We start from the raw sequence: 19,280 nt of genomic DNA on the forward strand, positions 1-19,280 counted from the left end.
ACTTATGGTCCTATGTCGAAGGCCGAAAAAAATACTTGGGATCGGATCCTTACGATCTCACTTTGTGAATACCTTCAGAAGACGTTGCTGAATCAAGATACATAGGTCATTTGCGGGCACTCGCAGAAGATTCACCATAAAATAATAAAACTTGAAATTTTTAAAAACTCAACTTATGGTCCTATGTCGAAGGCCGAAAAAAATACTTGGGATCGGATCCTTACGCTGCCACTTTGTGATTACCTTCAGATGATATTGCTTAATCATAATACCTAGGTTATTTGCGGGCACTCGTAGTAGATTCGCCATAAAAATATACAACTTGAAAATTTTAAAAACTCAACTTATGGTCCTATGTCGAAGGCCGAAAAAATACTTGGGATCGGATCCTTACGATACCACTTTGTGAATACCTTCAGAAGACGTTGCTGAATCAAGATACATAGGTCATTTGCGGGCACTCGCAGAAGATTCACCATAAAATAATAAAACATGAAATTTTTAAAAACTCAACTTATGGTCCTATGTCGAAGGCCGAAAAAAATACTTGGGATCGGATCCTTACGATGCCACTTTGTGAATACCTTCAGAAGACGTTGTTCAATCAAGATACTCAGGTCATTTGCGGGCACTCGTAGTAGATTCGCCATAAAAAAATACAACTTGAAAATTTTAAAAACTCAACTTATGGTCCTATGTCGAAGGCCGAAAAAAATACTTGGGATCGGATCCTTACGATGCCACTTTGTGAATACCTTCAGAAGACGTTGCTCAATCATAATACACATGTCGTTTGCGGGCACTCGCTGAAGATTCGCCATAAAAAAATAAAACTTAAAAAATTGAAAAACTCAACTTATGGTCCTATGTCGAAGGCCGAAAAAAATACTTGGGATCGGATCCTTACGATGCCACTTTGTGAATACCTTCAGAAGACGTTGCTCAATCAAGATACACAGGTCATTTGCGGGCACTCGTAGTAGATTCGCCATAAAAAAATACAACTTGAAAATTTTAAAAACTCAACTTATGGTCCTATGTCGAAGGCCGAAAAAAATACTAGGGATCGGATTCTTACGATCCCACTTTGTGAATACCTTCAGAAGACGTTGCTGAATCAAGATACATAGGTCATTTGCGGGCACTCGCAGAAGATTCACCATAAAATAATAAAACTTGAAATTTTTAAAAACTTAACTTATGGTCCTATGTCGAAGGCCGAAACAAAATACTTGGGATCGGATCCTTACGATGCCACTTTGTGAATACCTTCAAAAGACGTTGCTGAATCGAGATACATAGGTCATTTGCGGGCACTCGTAGTAGATTCGCCATAAAAAAATACAACTTGAAAATTTTAAAAACTCAAATTATGGTCCTATGTCGAAGGCCGAAAAAAATACTTGGGATCGGATCCTTACGATCCCACTTTGTTAATACCTTCAGAAGACGTTGCTCAATCAAGATACTCAGGTCATTTGCGGGCACTCGCAGAAGATTCACCACAAAATAATAAAACTTGAAATTTTTAAAAACTCAACTTATGGTCCTATGTCGAAGGCCGAAAAAAATACTTGGGATCGGATCCTTACGATGCCACTTTGTGAATACCTTCAGAAGACGTTGCTCAATCAAGATACTCAGGTCATTTGCGGGCACTCGTAGTAGATTCGCCATAAAAAAATACAACTTGAAAATTTTAAAAACTCAACTTATGGTCCTATGTCGAAGGCCGAAAAAAATACTTGGGATCGGATCCTTACGATCTCACTTTGTGAATACCTTCAGAAGACGTTGCTGAATCAAGATACATAGGTCATTTGCGGGCACTCGCAGAAGATTCACCATAAAATAATAAAACTTGAAATTTTTAAAAACTCAACTTATGGTCCTATGTCGAAGGCCGAAAAAAATACTTGGGATCGGATCCTTACGCTGCCACTTTGTGATTACCTTCAGAAGATATTGCTTAATCATAATACCTAGTTTATTTGCGGGCACTCGTAGTAGATTCGCCATAAAAATATACAACTTGAAAATTTTAAAAACTCAACTTATGGTCCTATGTCGAAGGCCGAAAAAAATACTTGGGATCGGATCCTACGATACCACTTTGTGAATACCTTCAGAAGACGTTGCTGAATCAAGATACATAGGTCATTTGCGGGCACTCGCAGAAGATTCATCATAAAATAATAAAACATGAAATTTTTAAAAACTCAACTTATGGTCCTATGTCGAAGGCCGAAAAAAATACTTGGGATCGGATCCTTACGATGCCACTTTGTGAATACCTTCAGAAGACGTTGTTCAATCAAGATACTCAGGTCATTTGCGGGCACTCGTAGTAGATTCGCCATAAAAAAATACAACTTGAAAATTTTAAAAACTCAACTTATGGTCCTATGTCGAAGGCCGAAAAAAATACTTGGGATCGGATCCTTACGATGCCACTTTGTGAATACCTTCAGAAGACGTTGCTCAATCATAATACACATGTCGTTTGCGGGCACTCGCTGAAGATTCGCCATAAAAAAATAAAACTTAAAAAATTGAAAAACTCAACTTATGGTCCTATGTCGAAGGCCGAAACAAAATACTTGGGATCGGATCCTTACGATGCCACTTTGTGAATACCTTCAGAAGACGTTGCTCAATCAAGATACTCAGGTCATTTGCGGGCACTCGTAGTAGATTCGCCATAAAAAAATACAACTTGAAAATTTTAAAAACTCAAATTATGGTCCTTTGTCGAAGGCCGAAAAAAATACTTGGGATCGGATCCTTACGATGCCACTTTGTGAATACCTTCAGAAGACGTTGCTCAATCAAGATACACAGGTCATTTGCGGGCACTCGTAGTAGATTCGCCATAAAAAAATACAACTTGAAAATTTTAAAAACTCAACTTATGGTCCTATGTCGAAGGCCGAAAAAAATACTAGGGATCGGATCCTTACGATCCCACTTTGTGAATACCTTCAGAAGACGTTGCTGAATCAAGATACATAGGTCATTTGCGGGCACTCGCAGAAGATTCACCATAAAATAATAAAACTTGAAATTTTTAAAAACTTAACTTATGGTCCTATGTCGAAGGCCGAAACAAAATACTTGGGATCAGATCCTTACGATGCCACTTTGTGAATACCTTCAGAAGACGTTGCTCAATCAAGATACTCAGGTCATTTGCGGGCACTCGTAGTAGATTCGCCATAAAAAAATACAACTTGAAAATTTTAAAAACTCAAATTATGGTCCTTTGTCGAAGGCCGAAAAAAATACTTGGGATCGGATCCTTACGATCCCACTTTGTGAATACCTTCAGAAGACGTTGCTCAATCAAGATACTCAGGTCATTTGCGGGCACTCGCAGAAGATTCACCACAAAATAATAAAACTTGAAATTTTTAAAAACTCAACTTATGGTCCTATGTCGAAGGCCGAAAAAAATACTTGGGATCGGATCCTTACGATGCCACTTTGTGAATACCTTCAGAAGACGTTGCTGAATCAAGATACTCAGGTCATTTGCGGGCACTCGTAGTAGATTCGCCATAAAAAAATACAACTTGAAAATTTTAAAAACTCAACTTATGGTCCTATGTCGAAGGCCGAAAAAAATACTTAGGATCGGATCCTTACGATCCCACTTTGTGAATACCTTCAAAAGACGTTGCTGAATCGAGATACATAGGTCATTTGCGGGCACTCGCAGAAGATTCACCATAAAATAATAAAACTTGAAATTTTAAAAACTCAACTTATGGTCCTTTGTCGAAGGCCGAAAAAAATACTTGGGATCGGATCCTTACGATCCCACTTTGTGAATACCTTCAGAAGACGTTGCTCAATCAAGATACTCAGGTCATTTGCGGGCACTCGTAGTAGATTCGCCATAAAAAAATACAACTTGAAAATTTTAAAAACTCAACTTATGGTCCTATGTCGAAGGCCGAAAAAAATACTTGGGATCGGATCCTTACGATCTCACTTTGTGAATACCTTCAGAAGACGTTGCTGAATCAAGATACATAGGTCATTTGCGGGCACTCGCAGAAGATTCACCATAAAATAATAAAACTTGAAATTTTTAAAACCTCAACTTATGGTCCTATGTCGAAGGCCGAAAAAAATACTTGGGATCGGATCCTTACGCTGCCACTTTGTGATTACCTTCAGAAGATATTGCTTAATCATAATACCTAGGTTATTTGTGGGCACTCGTAGTAGATTCGCCATAAAAATATACAACTTGAAAATTTTAAAAACTCAACTTATGGTCCTATGTCGAAGGCCGAAAAAAATACTTGGGATCGGATCCTTACGATACCACTTTGTGAATACCTTTAGAAGACGTTGCTGAATCATGATACATAGGTCATTTGCGGGCACTCGCAGAAGATTCACCATAAAATAATAAAACTTGAAATTTTTAAAACCTCAACTTATGGTCCTATGTCGAAGGCCGAAAAAAATACTTGGGATCGGATCCTTACGCTGACACTTTGTGATTACCTTCAGAAGATATTGCTTAATCATAATACCTAGGTTATTTGCGGGCACTCGTAGTAGATTCGCCATAAAAATATACAACTTGAAAATTTTAAAAACTCAACTTATGGTCCTATGTCGAAGGCCGAAAAAAATACTTGGGATCGGATCCTTACGATACCACTTTGTGAATACCTTCAGAAGACGTTGCTGAATCAAGATACATAGGTCATTTGCGGGCACTCGCAGAAGATTCACCATAAAATAATAAAACATGAAATTTTTAAAAACTCAACTTATGGTCCTATGTCGAAGGCCGAAAAAAATACTTGGGATCGGATCCTTACGCTGCCACTTTGTGATTACCTTCAGAAGATATTGCTTAATCATAATACCTAGTTTATTTGCGGGCACTCGTAGTAGATTCGCCATAAAAATATACAACTTGAAAATTTTAAAAACTCAACTTATGGTCCTATGTCGAAGGCCGAAAAAAATACTTGGGATCGGATCCTTACGATGCCACTTTGTGAATACCTTCAGAAGACGTTGCTCAATCATAATACACATGTCGTTTGCGGGCACTCGCTGAAGATTCGCCATAAAAAAATAAAACTTAAAAAATTGAAAAACTCAACTTATGGTCCTATGTCGAAGGCCGAAAAAAATACTTGGGATCGGATCCTTACGATGCCACTTTGTGAATACCTTCAGAAGACATTGCTCAATCAAGATACACAGGTCATTTGCGGGCACTCGTAGTAGATTCGCCATAAAAAAATACAACTTGAAAATTTTAAAAACTCAACTTATGGTCCTATGTCGAAGGCCGAAACAAAATACTTGGGATCGGATCCTTACGATGCCACTTTGTGAATACCTTCAAAAGACGTTGCTGAATCGAGATACATAGGTCATTTGCGGGCACTCGTAGTAGATTCGCCATAAAAAAATACAACTTGAAAATTTTAAAAACTCAAATTATGGTCCTATGTCGAAGGCCGAAAAAAATACTTGGGATCGGATCCTTACGATCCCACTTTGTGAATACCTTCAGAAGACGTTGCTCAATCAAGATACTCAGGTCATTTGCGGGCACTCGCAGAAGATTCACCATAAAATAATAAAACTTGAAATTTTTAAAAACTCATCTTATGGTCCTATGTCGAAGGCCGAAAAAAATACTTGGGATCGGATCCTTACGATGCCACTTTGTGAATACCTTCAAATGACGTTGCTCAATCAAGATACTCAGGTCATTTGTGGGCACTCGTAGTAGATTCGCCATAAAAAAATACAACTTGAAAATTTTAAAAACTCAAATTATGGTCCTTTGTCGAAGGCCGAAAAAAATACTTGGGATCGGATCCTTACGATCCCACTTTGTGAATACCTTCAGAAGACGTTGCTCAATCAAGATACTCAGGTCATTTGCGGGCACTCGCAGAAGATTCACCACAAAATAATAAAACTTGAAATTTTTAAAAACTCAACTTATGGTCCTATGTCGAAGGCCGAAAAAAATACTTGGGATCGGATCCTTACGATGCCACTTTGTGAATACCTTCAGAAGACGTTGTTCAATCAAGATACTCAGGTCATTTGCGGGCACTCGTAGTAGATTCGCCATAAAAAAATACAACTTGAAAATTTTAAAAACTCAACTTATGGTCCTATGTCGAAGGCCGAAAAAAATACTTAGGATCGGATCCTTACGATCCCACTTTGTGAATACCTTCAAAAGACGTTGCTGAATCGAGATACATAGGTCATTTGCGGGCACTCGTAGTAGATTCGCCATAAAAAAATACAACTTGAAAATTTTAAAAACTCAAATTATGGTCCTATGTCGAAGGCCGAAAAAAATACTTGGGATCGGATCCTTACGATCCCACTTTGTGAATACCTTCAGAAGACGTTGCTCAATCAAGATACTCAGGTCATTTGCGGGCACTCGCAGAAGATTCACCACAAAATAATAAAACTTGAAATTTTTAAAAACTCAACTTATGGTCCTATGTCGAAGGCCGAAAAAAATACTTGGGATCGGATCCTTACGATGCCACTTTGTGAATACCTTCAGAAGACGTTGCTCAATCAAGATACTCAGGTCATTTGCGGGCACTCGTAGTAGATTCGCCATAAAAAAATACAACTTGAAAATTTTAAAAACTCAACTTATGGTCCTATGTCGAAGGCCGAAAAAAATACTTGGGATCGGATCCTTACGATCTCACTTTGTGAATACCTTCAGAAGACGTTGCTGAATCAAGATACATAGGTTATTTGCGGGCACTCGCAGAAGATTCACCATAAAATAATAAAACTTGAAATTTTTAAAACCTCAACTTATGGTCCTATGTCGAAGGCCGAAAAAAATACTTGGGATCGGATCCTTACGATGCCACTTTGTGAATACCTTCAGAAGACGTTGTTCAATCAAGATACTCAGGTCATTTGCGGGCACTCGTAGTAGATTCGCCATAAAAAAATACAACTTGAAAATTTTAAAAACTCAACTTATGGTCCTATGTCGAAGGCCGAAAAAAATACTGGGGATCGGATCCTTACGATGCCACTTTGTGAATACCTTCAGAAGACGTTGCTCAATCATAATACACATGTCGTTTGCGGGCACTCGCTGAAGATTCGCCATAAAAAAATAAAACTTAAAAAATAGAAAAACTCAACTTATGGTCCTATGTCGAAGGCCGAAAAAAATACTTGGGCTCGGATCCTTACGATGCCACTTTGTGAATACCTTCAGAAGACGTTGCTCAATCAAGATACACAGGTCATTTGCGGGCACTCGCAGAAGATTCACCATAAAATAATAAAACTTGAAATTTTAAAAACTCAACTTATGGTCCTTTGTCGAAGGCCGAAAAAAATACTTGGGATCGGATCCTTACGATCCCACTTTGTGAATACCTTCAGAAGACGTTGCTCAATCAAGATACTCAGGTCATTTGCGGGCACTCGCAGAAGATTCACCATAAAATAATAAAACTTGAAATTTTTAAAAACTGAACTTATGGTCCTATGTCGAAGGCCGAAAAAAATACTTGGGATCGGATCCTTACGATCCCACTTTGTGAATACCTTCAAAAGACGTTGCTCAATCAAGATACTCAGGTCATTTGCGGGCACTCGTAGTAGATACGCCATAAAAAAATAAAATTTAAAAAATTGAAAAACTCAACTTATGGTCCTATGTCGAAGGCCGAAAAAAATACTTGGGATCGGATCCTTACGATGCCACTTTGTGAATACCTTCAGAAGACGTTGCTCAATCAAGATACTCAGGTCATTTGCGGGCACTCGTAGTAGATTCGCCATAAAAAAATACAACTTGAAAATTTAAAAAACTCAACTTATGGTCCTATGTCGAAGGCCGAAAAAAATACTTGGGATCGGATCCTTACGATCTCACTTTGTGAATACCTTCAGAAGACGTTGCTGAATCAAGATACATAGGTCATTTGCGGGCACTCGCAGAAGATTCACCATAAAATAATAAAACTTGAAATTTTTAAAACCTCAACTTATGGTCCTATGTCTAAGGCCGAAAAAAATACTTGGGATCGGATCCTTACGCTGCCACTTTGTGATTACCTTCAGAAGATATTGCTTAATCATAATACCTAGGTTATTTGCGGGCACTCGTAGTAGATTCGCCATAAAAATATACAACTTGAAAATTTTAAAAACTCAACTTATGGTCCTATGTCGAAGGCCGAAAAAAATACTTGGGATCGGATCCTTACGCTGCCACTTTGTGATTACCTTCAGAAGATATTGCTTAATCATAATACCTAGTTTATTTGCGGGCACTCGTAGTAGATTCGCCATAAAAATATACAACTTGAAAATTTTAAAAACTCAACTTATGGTCCTATGTCGAAGGCCGAAAAAAATACTTGGGATCGGATCCTTACGATACCACTTTGTGAATACCTTCAGAAGACGTTGCTGAATCAAGATACATAGGTCATTTGCGGGCACTCGCAGAAGATTCACCATAAAATAATAAAACTTGAAATTTTTAAAACCTCAACTTATGGTCCTATGTCGAAGGCCGAAAAAAATACTTGGGATCGGATCCTTACGCTGCCACTTTGTGATTACCTTCAGAAGATATTGCTTAATCATAATACCTAGGTTATTTGCGGGCACTCGTAGTAGATTCGCCATAAAAATATACAACTTGAAAATTTTAAAAACTCAACTTATGGTCCTATGTCGAAGGCCGAAAAAAATACTTGGGATCGGATCCTTACGATGCCACTTTGTAAATACCTTCAGAAGACGTTGCTGAATCAAGATACATAGGTCATTTGCGGGCACTCGTAGTAGATTCGCCATAAAAAAATACAACTTGAAAATTTTAAAAACTCAACTTATGGTCCTATGTCGAAGGCCGAAAAAAATACTTGGGATCGGATCCTTACGATCCCACTTTGTGAATACCTTCAGAAGACGTTGCTCAATCAAGATACATAGGTCATTTGCGGGCACTCGCAGAAGATTCACCATAAAATAATAAAACTTGAGATTTTTAAAAACTCAACTTATGGTCCTATGTCGAAGGCCGAAAAAAATACTTGGGATCGGATCCTTACGATCCCACTTTGTGAATACCTTCAGAAAACGTTGCTTAATCAAGATACATAGGTCATTTGCGGGCACTCGCAGAAGATTCACCATAAAATAATAAAACTTGAAATTTTTAAAAACTCAACTTATGGTCCTATGTCGAAGGCCGAAAAAAATACTTGGGATCGGATCCTTACGATGCCACTTTGCGAATACCTTCAGGAGACGATGGTTAATCAAGATACTTAGGTGATTTGCGGGCACTCGTAGTAGATTCGCCATAAAGAAATACAACTTGAAAATTTTAAAAACTCAAATTATGGTCCTATGTCGAAGGCCGAAAAAAATACTTGGAATCGGATCCTTACGATCCCACTTTGTGAATACCTTCAAAAGACGTTGCTGAAGCAAGATACGTAGGTCATTTGCGGGCACTCGCAAAAGATTCACCATAAAATAATAAAACATGAAATTTTTAAAAACTCAACTCATGGTCCTATGTCGAAGGCCGAAAAAAATACTTGGGATCGGATCCTTACGATCCCACTTTGTTAATACCTTCAGAAGACGTTGCTCAATCATAATACACATGTCGTTTGCGGGCACTCGCTGAAGATTCGCCATAAAAAAATAAAACTTAAAAAATTGAAAAACTCAACTTATGGTCCTATGTCGAAGGCCGAAAAAAATACTTGGGATCAGATCCTTACGATGCCACTTTGTGAATACCTTCAGAAGACGTTGCTAAATCAAGATACATAGGTCATTTGCGGGTACTCGCAGAAGATTCACCATAAAATAATAAAACTTGAAATTTTTAAAAACTCAACTTATGGTCCTATGTCGAAGGCCGAAAAAAATACTTGGGATCGGATCCTTACGATGCCACTTTGTGAATACCTTCAGAAGACGTTGCTCAATAATAACATACATGTCGTTTGCGGGCACTCGCTGAAGATTCGCCATAAAAAAATAAAACTTAAAAAAATTAAAAACTCAACTTATGGTCCTATGTCGAAGGCCGAAAAAAATACTTGGGATAGGATCCTTACGATGCTACTTTGTGAATACCTTCAGAAGACGTTGCTAAATCAAGATACATAGGTCGTTTGCGGGCACTCGCAGAAGATTCACCATAAAATAATAAAACTTGAAATTTTTAAAAACTCAACTTATGGTCCTATGTCGAAGGCCGAAAAAAATACTTGGGATCGGATCCTTACGATGCCACTTTGTGAATACCTTCAGAAGACGTTGATCAATCAAGATACATAGGTCATTTGCGGGCACTCGTAGTAGATTCGCCATAAAAAAATACAACTTGAAAATTTTAAAAACTCAACTTATGGTCCTATGTCGAAGGCCGAAAAAAATACTTGGGATCGGATCCTTACGATCCCACTTTGTGAATACCTTCAGAAGACGTTGCTCAATCAAGATACATAGGTCATTTGCGGGCACTCGCAGAAGATTCACCATAAAATAATAAAACTTGAAATTTTTAAAAACTCAACTTATGGTCCTATGTCGAAGGCCGAAAAAAATACTTGGGATCGGATCCATACGATCCCACTTTGTGAATACCTTCAGAAAACGTTGCTTAATCAAGATACATAGGTCATTTGCGGGCACTCGCAGAAGATTCACCATAAAATAATAAAACTTGAAATTTTTAAAAACTCAACTTATGGTCCTATGTCGAAGGCCGAAAAAAATACTTGGGATCGGATCCTTACGATGCCACTTTGCGAATACCTTCAGGAGACGATGGTTAATCAAGATACTTAGGTGATTTGCGGGCACTCGTAGTAGATTCGCCATAAAGAAATACAACTTGAAAATTTTAAAAACTCAAATTATGGTCCTATGTCGAAGGCCGAAAAAATACTTGGAATCGGATCCTTACGATCCCACTTTGTGAATACCTTCAAAAGACGTTGCTGAAGCAAGATACGTAGGTCATTTGCGGGCACTCGCAAAAGATTCACCATAAAATAATAAAACATGAAATTTTTAAAAACTCAACTCATGGTCCTATGTCGAAGGCCGAAAAAAATACTTGGGATCGGATCCTTACGATCCCACTTTGTTAATACCTTCAGAAGACGTTGCTCAATCATAATACACATGTCGTTTGCGGGCACTCGCTGAAGATTCGCCATAAAAAAATAAAACTTAAAAAATTGAAAAACTCAACTTATGGTCCTATGTCGAAGGCCGAAAAAAATACTTGGGATCGGATCCTTACGATGCCACTTTGTGAATACCTTCAGAAGACGTTGCTAAATCAAGATACATAGGTCATTTGCGGGCACTCGCAGAAGATTCACCATAAAATAATAAAACTTGAAATTTTTAAAAACTCAACTTATGGTCCTATGTCGAAGGCCGAAAAAAATACTTGGGATCGGATCCTTACGATGCCACTTTGTGAATACCTTCAGAAGACGTTGCTCAATAATAACATACATGTCGTTTGCGGGCACTCGCTGAAGATTCGCCATAAAAAAATAAAACTTAAAAAAATTAAAAACTCAACTTATGGTCCTATGTCGAAGGCCGAAAAAAATACTTGGGATCGGATCCTTACGATGCTACTTTGTGAATACCTTCAGAAGACGTTGCTGAATCAAGATACATAGGTCGTTTGCGGGCACTCGCAGAAGATTCACCATAAAATAATAAAACTTGAAATTTTTAAAAACTCAACTTATGGTCCTATGTCGAAGGCCGAAAAAAATACTTGGGATCGGATCCTTACGATGCCACTTTGTGAATACCTTCAGAAGACGTTGATCAATCAAGATACTCAGGTCATTTGCGGGCACTCGTAGTAGATTCGCCATAAAAAAATAAAATTTAAAAAATTGAAAAACTCAACTTATGGTCCTATGTCGAAGGCCGAAAAAAATTCTTGGGATCGGATCCTTACGATGCCACTTTGTGAATACCTTCAGACGACGTTGCTCAATCAAGATACTCAGGTCATTTGCGGGCACTCGTAGGAGATTCGCCATAAAAAAATACAACTTGAAAATTTTAAAAACTCAACTTATGGTCCTATGTCGAAGGCCGAAAAAAATACTTGGGATCGGATCCTTACGATCCCACTTTGTGAATACCTTCAGAAAACGTTGCTTAATCAAGATACATAGGTCATTTGCGGGCACTCGCAGAAGATTCACCATAAAATAATAAAACTTGAAATTTTTAAAAACTCAACTTATGGTCCTATGTCGAAGGCCGAAAAAAATACTTGGGATCGGATCCTTACGATGCCACTTTGCGAATACCTTCAGGAGACGATGGTTAATCAAGATACTTAGGTCATTTGCGGGCACTCGTAGTAGCTTCGCCATAAAAAAATACAACTTGAAAATTTCAAAAACTCAACTTATGGTCCTATGTCGAAGGCCGAAAAAAATACTTGGGATCGGATCCTTACGATCCCACTTTGTGAATACCTTCAGAAGACGTTGCTGAATCAAGATACATAGGTCATTTGCGGGCACTCGCAGAAGATTCACCATAAAATAATAAAACTTGAAATTTTTAAAAACTCAACTTATGGTCCTATGTCGAAGGCCGAAAAAAATACTTGGGATCGGATCCTTACGATCCCACTTAGTGAATACCTTCAGAAGACGTTGCTCAATCAAGATACATAGGTCATTTGCGGGCACTCGCAGAAGATTCACCATAAAATAATAAAACTTGAAATTTTTAAAAACTCAACTTATGGTCCTATGTCGAAGGCCGAAAAAAATACTTGGGATCGGATCCTTACGATGCCACTTTGTGAATACCTTCAGAAGACGTTGCTTAATCAAGATACATAGGTCATTTGCGGGCACTCGTAGTAGATTCGCCATAAAAAAATACAACTTGAAAATTTAAAAAACTCAACTTATGGTCCTATGTCGAAGGCCGAAAAAAATACTTGGGTTTGGATCCTTACGATGACACTTTGTGAATACCTTCAGAAGACGTTGCTCAATCATAATACACATGTCGTTTGTGGGCACTCGCTGAAGATTCGCCATAAAAAAATAAAACTTAAAAAATTGAAAAACTCAACTTATGGTCCTATGTCGAGGGCCGAAAAAAATACTTGGGATCGGATCCTTACGATGCCACTTTGTGAATACCTTCAGAAGACGTTGCTCAATCAAGATACTCAGGTCATTTGCGGGCAATCGTAGTAGCTTCGCCATAAAAAAATACAACTTGAAAATTTAAAAAACTCAACTTATGGTCCAATGTCGAAGGCCGAAAAAAATAGTTGGGATCGGATCCTTACGATGCCACTTTGTGAATACCTTCAGAAGACGTTGCTCAATCAAGATACTCAGGTCATTTGCGGGCACTCGTAGTAGCTTCGCCATAAAAAAATACAACTTGAAAATTTTAAAAACTCAACTTATGGTCCTATGTCGAAGGCCGAAAAAAATAGTTGGGATCGGATTCTTACGATGCTACTTTGTAAATACCTTCAGAAGACGTTGCTGAATCAAGATACATAGGTCATTTGCGGGCACTCGTAGTAGATTCGCCATAAAAAAATACAACTTGAAAATTTTAAAAACTCAACTTATGGTCCTATGTCGAAGGCCGAAAAAAATACTTGGGATCGGATCCTTACGTTGCCACTTTGTGAATACCTTCAGAAGACGTTGCTCAATCATAATACACATGTCGTTTGCGGGCACTCGCTGAAGATTCGCCATAAAAAAATAAAACTTAAAAAATTGAAAAACTCAACTTATGGTCCTATGTCGAAGGCCGAAAAAAATACTTGGGATCGGATCCTTACGATGCCACTTTGTGAATACCTTCAGAAGACGTTGCTCAATCAAGATACTCAGGTCATTTGCGGGCACTCGTAGTAGCTTCGCCATAAAAAAATACAACTTGAAAATTTTAAAAACTCAACTTATGGTCCTATGTCGAAGGCCGAAAAAATACTTGGGATCGGATCCTTACGATCCCACTTTGTGAATACCTTCAGAAGACGTTGCTGAATCAAGATAAATAGGTCATTTGCGGGCACTCGCAGAAAATTCACCATAAAATAATAAAACTTGAAATTTTTAAAAACTCAACTTATGGTCCTATGTCGAAGGCCGAAAAAAATACTTTGGATCGGATCCTTACGATGCCACTTTGTGAATACCTTCAGAAGACGTTGCTAAATCAAGATACATAGGTCATTTGCGGGCACTCGTAGTAGATTCGCCATAAAAAAATACAACTTGAAAATTTTAAAAACTCAACTTATGGTCCTATGTCGAAGGCCGAAAAAAATACTTGAGATCGGATCCTTACGATGCCACTTTGTGAATACCTTCAGAAGACGTTGCTCAATCATAATACACATGTCGTTTGCGGGCACTCGCTGAAGATTCGCCATAAAAAAATAAAACTTAAAAAATTGAAAAACTCAACTTATGGTCCTATGTCGAAGGCCGAAAAAAATACTTGGGATCGGATCCTTACGATGCCACTTTGAAGGTATTTGAACGTCTTCTGAAGGTATTTACAAAGTAGCATCGTAAGGATCCGATCCCAACTATTTTTTTCGGCCTTCGACATAGGACCATAAGTTGAGTTTTTAAAATTTTCAAGTTGTATCAGGGGCGGCTCACTCCGCGGTTCTATCGCCGCGCTACAAGTACATGCTGGCGGCCGCGAGTTCGCGGCCTAATCAGGGGTGGCGCGCGTTCTCACGGAACGCACGTTCGCACTTTCTATTGTTACTTTACGTCGCGAGTTTTTTTTAAGTTTTATATGCGATGTCCACGTGTGAATGGCTAATGGTGCTTAGATAAACAGACATCATGAGTAAAATATGACAATCTTACACATATCTACTATTGATTAAGTCCCATGGAAAAGTTCAATAAAGCTTTTGATGTTGGTGGGACTTAAACAAAAATATATAAATACTGTACATATTACCTAGAAAGTACCCAAGACTGGAATGTAGTAGCATAATCTTTCATCTGAGTATGAATTCATTTTAATCCATAGCCAACCCTATCATCCGACGCTGCGCACGTGCGGGTCGTTTCTTTGTTAGAATTTTGTAGGCATTTAAAAGGCGGCATTTCGTGAACATCAAAGCAGTGGGCCTTCTGTACTTGTACTATTATATATTCTGTGGTTGTATTTTTTTATGGCAAAGCTACTACGAGTGCCCGCAAATGACCTGAGTATCTTGATTGAGCAACGTCTTCTGAAGGTATTCACAAAGTGGCATCGTAAGGATCCGATCCCAAGTATTTTTTTCGGCCTTCGACATAGGACCATAAGTTGAGTTTTTTAAATTTTCAAGTTGTATTTTTTTATGGCGAAGCTACTACGAGTGCCCGCAAATGACCTGAGTATCTTGATTGAGCAACGTCTTCTGAAGGTATTCGCAAAGTGGCATCGTAAGGATCCGATCCCAAGTATTTTTTCGGCCCTCGACATAGGACCATAAGTTGAGTTTTTCAATTTTTTAAGTTTTATTTTTTTATGGCGAATCTTCAGCGAGTGCCCGCAAACGACATGTGTATTATGATTGAGCAACGTCTTCTGAAGGTATTCACAAAGTGTCATCGTAAGGATCCAAACCCAAGTATTTTTTTCGGCCTTCGACATAGGACCATAAGTTGAGTTTTTTAAATTTTCAAGTTGTATTTTTTTATGGCGAATCTACTACGAGTGCCCGCAAATGACCTATGTATCTTGATTCAGCAACGTCTTCTGAAGGTATTCACAAAGTAGCATCGTAAGGATCCGATCCCAAGTATTTTTTTCGGCCTTCGACATAGGACCATAAGTTGAGTTGTTAAAATTTTCAAGTTGTATTTTTTTATGGCGAAGCTACTACGAGTGCCCGCAAATGACCTAAGTATCTTGATTGAGCAACGTCTTCTGAAGGTATTCGCAAAGTGGCATCGTAAGGATCCGATCCCAAGTATTTTTTTCGACCTTCGACATAGGACCATAAGTTGAGTTTTTCAATTTTTTAAGTTTTATTTTTTTATGGCGAATCTTCAACGAGTGCCCGCAAACGACATGTGTATTATGATTGAACAACGTCTTCTGAAGGTATTCACAAAGTGGCATCGTAAGGATCCGATCCCAAGTATTTTTTTCGGCCTTCGACATAGGACCATAAGTTGAGTGTTTTAAATTTTCAAGTTGTATTTTTTTATGGCGAATCTACTACGAGTGCCCGCAAATGACCTATGTATCTTGATTTAGCAACGTCTTTTGAAGGTATTCACAAAGTGGCATCGTAAGGATCCGATCCCAAGTATTTTTTTCGGCCTCCGACATAGGACCATAAGTTGAGTTTTTTAAATTTTCAAGTTGTATTTTTTTATGGCGAATCTACTACGAGTGCCCGCAAATGACCTATGTATCTTGATTTAGCAACGTTTTCTGAAGGTATTCACAAAGTGGGATCGTAAGGATCCGATCCCAAGTATTTTTTTCGGCCTTCGACATAGGACCATAAGTTGAGTTTTTCAATTTTTTAAGTTTTATTTCTTTATGGCGAATCTTCAGCGAGTGCCCGCAAACGACATGTGTATTATGATTGAGCAACGTCTTCTAAAGGTATTCACAAAGTGGCATCGTAAGGATCCGATCCCAAGTATTTTTTTCGGCCTTCGACATAGGACCATAAGTTGAGTTTTTAAAATTTTCAAGTTGTATTTTTTTATGGCGAAGCTACTACGAGTGCCCGCAAATGACCTGAGTAACTTGACTGAGCAACGTCTTTTGAAGGTATTCACAAAGTGGCATCGTAAGGATCCGATCCCAAGTATCTTTTTCGGCCTTCGACATAGGACCATAAGTTGAGTTTTTTAAATTTTCAAGTTGTATTTTTTTATGGCGAATCTACTACGAGTGCCCGCAAATGACCTATGTATCTTGATTAAGCAACGTCTTTTGAAGGTATTCACAAAGTGGCATCGTAAGGATCCGATCCCAAGTATTTTTTTCGGCCTTCGACATAGGACCATAAGTTGAGTTTTTAAATTTTTTAAGTTTTATTTTTTTATGGCGAATCTTCAGCGAGTGCCCGCAAACGACATGTGTATTATGATTGAGCAACGTCTTCTGAAGGTATTCACAAAGTGGCATCGTAAGGATCCGATCCCAAGTATTTTTTTCGGCCTTCGACATATGACCATAAGTTGAGTTTTTAAAAATTTCAAGTTTTATTATTTTATGGTGAATCTTCTGCGAGTGCCCGCAAATGACCTATGTATCTTGAATTAGCAACGTCTTTTGAAGGTATTCACAAAGTGGGATCGTAAGGATCCGATCCCAAGTATTTTTTTCGGCCTTCGACATAGGACCATAAGTTGAGTTTTTTAAATTTTCAAGTTGTATTTTTTTATGGCGAATCTACTACGAGTGCCCGCAAATGACCTGAGTATCTTGATTGAGCAACGTCTTCTAAAGGTATTCACAAAGTGGAATCGTAAGGATCCGATCCCAAGTATTTTTTTCGGCCTTCGACATAGGACCATGAGTTGAGTTTTTAAAAATTTCAAGTTTTATTATTTTATGGTGAATCTTCTGCGAGTGCCCGCAAATGACCTATGTATCTTGCTTCAGCAACGTCTTTTGAAGGTATTCATAAAGTGGGATCGTAAGGATCCGATCCCAAGTATTTTTTTCGGCCTTCGACATAGGACCATAAGTTGAGTTTTTAAAATTTTCAAGTTGTATTTTTTTATGGCGAATCTACTACGAGTGCCCGCAAATGACCTATGTATCTTGATTTAGCAACGTCTTCTGAAGGTATTTACAAAGTGGCATCGTAAGGATCTGATCCCATGTATTTTTTTCGGCCTTCGACATAGGACCATAAGTTGAGTTTTTCAATTTTTTAAGTTTTATTTGTTTATGGCGAATCTTCAGCGAGTGCCCGCAAACGACATGTGTATTATGATTGAGCAACGTCTTCTGAAGGTATTCACAAAGTGGCATCGTAAGGATCCGATCCCAAGTATTTTTTTCGACCTTCGATATAGGACCATAAGTTGAGTTTTTAAAATTTTTAAGTTTTATTTTTTTATGGCGAATCTTCTATGAGTGAAAAATTTATGTTTTTATTGGATCGTAATGATTTCACATACTAAACGTCGTGAACTAACGATGAACTAACGAATCCATATCGATTTTGCACGATAGAAGTCATAAAAACAGTTTACTGCTGCAACCTATGTTTTGGGTTCCCCCATTAAAATGAATAATGCGTAGTGGTGTTTGTTGCACTTAGGATCCTAACGATTTTATATACTGAACTAACGTCAACTAACGATCATCTTTCGATTCTAATTGACAGAAATAGTAAAATCGAGTTTGGGGCGGTGAGGCCTGAAGTTGGCCACCCCACTTCATTAAAAAAAAAATACTTCTAAGATTGATTTTATATACTGAACTAACGTCTACTAACGATTATCTTTCGAATTCAATTGACTTCAGTTGGCCGCCCCACTTCAAAAAAAAATACTTCTAATCGGATCCTAACGATTTTATATACTGAACTAACGTCTACTAACGATTATCTTTCGAATTCAATTGACAGAAATCGTAAAATCGAGTTACTAACGAGCGCGGATTGCGAGCGGAATGCGCTCGGATTGCGAGCGGAACGCCAGCGTTGGTCCGACGCACGGCTATCATTGCGCTCCGCTAACGCTACGCTATCAAAACGCTTTATGTGTAGTCGAATCCAAAGGGTAATTTAACGAATCAAACTAATATAAGGGCCTATTTAGACGGCGGCGCGCGAACTATGCGATTTTAGTTACATTGTGGTGTGGACTGTTGAGGTTACATTATGCTGAATAATGTAACCTATAACAACACCAATCAAATGCCGCAAATGAAACTCGCATGCGAATCCTAGCACCGTGTAAACGGGCCCTAAATCTTGTCTATTGCCAAGATGATTGAACTCGATATGTTAATCGCTAGAAATGATGGAGTTGATTGAACCAGCTAGCTAGCTAATGGAATTATTGACGGATGAGGTCTTTGAAATTGATTTAACTGGTCTAGAATACTAGACACATCTAGACGTAGTTAAGGATAAGATCGTATCGCCGATGATAAACGAAGAACATCAATTTGAGTTGATGTTTATGTATTAAGATCGACAAGTTAATTTATTTAATTAT

General features: G+C 38.2%; 1 protein-coding gene across 3 annotated transcripts in view; it reads right to left on the bottom strand.

Moving 5' to 3' along the window:
* The window catches only part of LOC125233239 (protein tweety-like), a 190,455-nt gene that overhangs the window by 161,083 nt on the left and 10,092 nt on the right, over positions 1–19,280 (bottom strand). The window lies entirely within an intron of this gene.

Source organism: Leguminivora glycinivorella, chromosome 14 (genome assembly GCF_023078275.1).
Source record: "Leguminivora glycinivorella isolate SPB_JAAS2020 chromosome 14, LegGlyc_1.1, whole genome shotgun sequence".
NCBI classification, from domain to species: Eukaryota; Metazoa; Arthropoda; class Insecta; order Lepidoptera; family Tortricidae; genus Leguminivora; species Leguminivora glycinivorella.